This window comes from Triticum aestivum, chromosome 6B, assembly GCF_018294505.1.
Source record: "Triticum aestivum cultivar Chinese Spring chromosome 6B, IWGSC CS RefSeq v2.1, whole genome shotgun sequence".
Taxonomy (NCBI): domain Eukaryota; kingdom Viridiplantae; phylum Streptophyta; class Magnoliopsida; order Poales; family Poaceae; genus Triticum; species Triticum aestivum.
In genome coordinates this window covers 704,326,666-704,331,499 of record NC_057810.1, presented here as the reverse complement: position 1 = coordinate 704,331,499, position 4,834 = coordinate 704,326,666, and the positions used below count along the sequence as shown (strand labels likewise).

At 47.3% G+C, this 4,834-nt stretch overlaps 1 long non-coding RNA gene across 1 annotated transcript; it reads left to right on the top strand.

Annotated features, from left to right (window-relative positions):
- The first annotated feature begins 1,748 nt into the window (after nt 1-1,748).
- LOC123135016 (uncharacterized) lies at nt 1,749-3,302 on the top strand. The gene is made up of 2 exons (XR_006465796.1): nt 1,749-2,599; nt 2,686-3,302. It is a non-coding gene; the product is annotated as an uncharacterized lncRNA (long non-coding RNA).
- The last annotated feature ends 1,532 nt before the right edge of the window (nt 3,303-4,834 follow it).

Sequence of the window (4,834 nt, the reverse complement as noted above, 5' to 3'; positions counted from 1 at the left end):
TACGACATTTTTCAGAGGTATGCATGTGTAGTTATTGATGTTTTCTTTCCCTATATTGTTATAGTGGGGTGTTTATTTGCAATCCGGGTCGCCGCCGGTACGAAAGGAAAATGGATTTTACGCTATAATATATAAGTTTGCTCCCAAATGATATGTTAAAAATATTTAACAGGTAAAATTAACATCATATTTAGATTCCACATATTTTTCTAATAAAATTTCATATATAATATGTCAAAATCGAAGTTACGATTTAAAAGATACTGATAATTTAGAAAATCATTTATTTGACTTAAATATATTCCAAAATAATATTTAAAAATACTTAACATGTGATAATAATGTCATATTCATATTCTACATATTTTTCTAATCAAATTTCATATATAACATGTTCAAATCAGAGTTACGGTTTAAAAGATATGGATGATCCGCGGATGAATTACCTAAACATCAAGGGGGGTATCGAAAAATGTAAAATAACGGTTCCGGTGTGACTTAAATCCGGACTGCGGTTGATTTCAACAAAACATAGGGACTTTTATGTAAAATATGAAAAAAAAGATTTGTTTTAACTTAAAACAGGACTGCGGGTTGAATTCTTTAAAATAGAGGGACTTTTCTGAAAAATTCCATGACAAACGAAAGAAACCCAATTTGCATCGGGTATAAAATAAATCTAAGAGTTCATATGGTATTCAAGTGTTTACCTATCATGGTGAATAATAAGATTTTACAGTTAAATTGGTTGTGAGACTCATAAGGATCCACCTTATGAAGATCTCATTGTATTCGAAAAGCTCGTAATCTTTTTCTCTACTAATAAAACCTACTTCTTCAACTCGCTCGAAAGAAATTGAATTATGTGTAATAAGTTGTTGTTATTCTACAATCCTGTATAAAAATAATTATGAAAATCTAACCATTTATCCATCAGCGGCTACTCCTTCGTTGTGAAAGTAATTATGCATCATTCGCATAGCTGTAACAATTTCAAATAGATCATATATTAACTCCTATATCTCGGAATCCCTATTAACATTAATTCATAATTTTGCTTTCCCACTTCAAAAATATGATGAGCAAAAAGTAAAGAATTTACAATGCTTGTCACTCTTTTGTTGACACGTTGCTGCCAACAATAGGAGCACACCCTTCACGCCAACATGACCACTTCCCTGGACATTATCATCGGGCCTCGATGAGATCAGGTTAGGGTACGCAGAACTGTGGGACAGATGGTACAACAGAGGGTAGTGCCCCCCTCCCAACTGTCGTGCGAGGGCAAAACATGGTGTGAGCAAGATGCACCTTTGTCACCCTCTCTCGATTCTTCATCCCTTGCTCTATCCTGCCTATCTTACCGATGATATCAATGACATCTAGAGTTGAGGAATATCTTGATGGTTAGCAAGTACCGGCTTGCTTCAAATATCTTCTCTATTAAGAAATATTTCTTTTCAATATTTTACTCACTTTTAATTATTATACTCCATCCGTCTTAAAATAACTGTCTCGTTGTACTAACTATAGTATTCCCTCCGTTCTTAAATATAAGTCTTTTTGAGATTTTAATATGGACTACATACCGAGCAAAATGTGTGAAACTACATTCTAAAATATGTCTATAAGCATCCGTATGTAGTCCATATTAAAAGTTCTAAAAAGACTTATATTTAAACACGGAGGGAGTACAAAATTGTGTATAAAATTGTAATGAAAGACTTATTTTAGGACAGAGGGAATATCTGATATATAGTACTAACAACAAACAACATCAAGTTCTCGCAAAAAAGAACATCAAGTAATAATCGGTGCTCTTCCTGAAAATAGAAATCGGTGCTAGCACGTGTGCGTCCAGTAGCTTCTAGCCGGTACAAGACATTGGTGCCGCCTCGCGTGCTAGCAGAGGAGAGCACCGACCGCCCACTGCGTGCCTTATCTCATCGCCATTCCTCTCCTTCTCTTATCCAAATCGCCATTCCTCCTCATCCTAACCCAGCTCTGATGCTCTTCCTCTTCTCCGTCCAACCCAGCCAGAATAGCGACACGTGCGCGGGGCCACGGTGGCTGGCCAGGAAGCACCCCCTAATCAGCAAGGAACCCAGAGGACGTCGTGGCTGGCGCCTTGGAGCTGCTCTGCCGTCGGCCTGATCTGGCCGTCCGCCGCAGTCGCCGGCCCCGTGCTCCGGATCAGGCCAGCAGCCTCGCCTCCGACCCGATTCGAACTGCACAGCCTTCGCCACCTGCGCCATGCCCCAGAGGTTCGGCTGATCCCGCGTCGCTCATTCTCCCTTCTTTCTCGGCTCGCGGCTCGCGTTGACTGCGAGAGGCCATAGGCCTCGTCCAGCCGCATCCTCTCACTGCCTTGCTCCTCCACCACCACTCCTCCCCTTCTTCCCCCCTTCCTGCTAGCCAGGGCACTCTCCCTCTCCCGCCTCCCTTCGCCGCAGGACTCCATGAGGAGTGCGCGGATGCGGGTGTCTTGGCCAGCAGCAACAGCTGCGGCAGTTCCGCGTCGGGAGAAGCCTCGCACTGAGCGATGTGGAGGACGATGACCTACTGCTTCCTCAGTCGCGCGTCCTCCTCCGCGTCGTGGGTGAGCCCTCCCCTTTTTCCTCCATCTCTCTTCTCTCTCATGCTTCTTTTCTCTAAGAGCTCTCTCTGTCTTCTATTTTGCTTCAGAGAGACGACCATGTGGCCGGCCGATGCCCGAGCGTCGCCGGCCAAGGACCCGCCGGCATCCAGACCCCCACCACGCCATTCCCATCTCGCCTAGACCTGCACAAGTCCCATCCAGTGCCCGCGCCATTCTTCGGCCCCCGACCCACAGCTCTGCAGCCCGATCTCTTCAGCCGCCTCGCGTCCAAAGCAGAGGAGAGGAGCTCCCTGCGACGAGCCTCTCCAGCGCCCAACAAACCAGCAGGCCGTCCCAGCCTCCTTCTCGCTTCGACATGAACGCACGGCCGTCGCGACGGCTCGCCGCATTCCTGGCCTCGGGTGGCGCGGACGCCCGCTGCGACGCATCACCCCTTCCTTGGCTCCTGCGGCATGGATGCCAATGGCAAGCGGCAGCGCTTGCCGGGCGGTGGAGAACGCAAATGGATAAGCGGTGCAGGGGTGGTTTTTGCAAAAACGAAGCGTTTTCTCGGATACCCACTTAAAATAGGACTGTGGGTTGAATTCTCAGAAACTGAGGGACTTTTCTGAAAAAGTGCCGACGACGGACGACAGAAACCTAATTTTCTTTATTATTATTATTATTATTATTATTATTATTATTATTATTATTATTATTATTATATTATTATTATTATTATTATTATTATTATTATTATTATTATTATTATTATTAGGTAAAGGTAAAGATAAAGAGGTAAAGAAAGGCACATCAGGCCATGTCACGCTAGCTATGTTTTGCTTTAGGAAATTCGGACGCCATTTTTCTTTGTGCACAAAGTCCCATGTTAGTTTTTTTATGTTTCGGAATATTTAGATATTTTGACATTTAAGAACGTGTTTAAAATGTACTGATACACATCTATATATAGGAATGCATCAACCCGGGGCACACACGTACGTAGAAAGACATCAACCCAGCTGAACTTTACCCCTACCGAGGATGGGCGTGATTAGCGGACGACCTAGAGGGGCGACAGAGAGGCGATGGGCGACGGTGAGATCGGCTGAGGCCGTAGTCTATGATCGGGATACCGGCGGTGAGGGAAAGATCGTCCGCCGAGGATGTAGCCAGGGTGGCGGTGAGGGAAAGATCGTCCGCCGAGGATGTAGCCAGGGTGGAAGTGAAGATCTGGTGGGGGCAAGCGTTGCATGGACCAGAATCCGGGAGTTGATTCGGTTCTCTTCAACGAAAAGGAAGGTGAGACTGGAAAATCAGGAAGTGGCGAGCCGAGAGGATCCGAATCTGGGGATTGAGAGAATCAAGGAGAAGTTCAAGCGGTTGAGGGAGGATGTGAGGATCAGAATTCACTAAAGGGATCAGACACCTAGGGTTCTTTCCCTAGACAAACCAGATCATGTTGACCCACCTGATAAAGGAGGAGGCGACCGGATCCCATGTTTACGGAGATCATCTGCAACCCTGGGTGGAAGAAATCAAACGAGATCACCTCAATTGGCAGAATCAAAGGAATCGGCTTGCCGGAGGGCTATAAAGATCCATAGCGAGACGGGTTGCAGATCTCACCTCGTAGAACTCCTGTCCACTGTCAAGACACACACCAGCATGGCTAACCAGGGGAAGGGAAAGGACAAGATGTCGGCGAGCCAGGAAGAAGAGATCGCCTCGTGCGGCAAGCTGGAGCGGGTGGGCGGGCTAAGGGAGCACGGCGACCCCTCACATGGCCGTGGCGCACCTGCCCAGACCCCAGTCTGGCAGGGAGGACCAGCCGTGCAGGGAGCAAGGTACGGCGGTTCCGGTGAGGCTGTCGCTCCTGTCTTCCCTGTCAGAGTGGAGGATATGCCTCCGAATGTGGTATCTCTGAATTTGGCCAAGGAAAGGGCGGCCATGCGCTCACGCTGGCTCGCCGTTGGACTGTTCTTCTCGGTGCAGCTATTCAGCGTCAGCGGCCTCTTCCAGGAGCTGCGAAACAAGTGGTGGCTGCGGAGATGACTCAACTACTCGCCACAGAAGAACAACTGGTTCCTCCTTGAGTTCGAGCGGGAAGGCGATCGGCGTTTCATCCTCAACAACGGGCCCTGGACACATCGGGGCGACCCGTTCTTAATGGTGGCGATGGACGGAAGCGCCAGGCCGGGTGACGTGGAGGTCGCCCACATGCCGATCTGGGCTCGCATTTTTTATGCCCCCCCC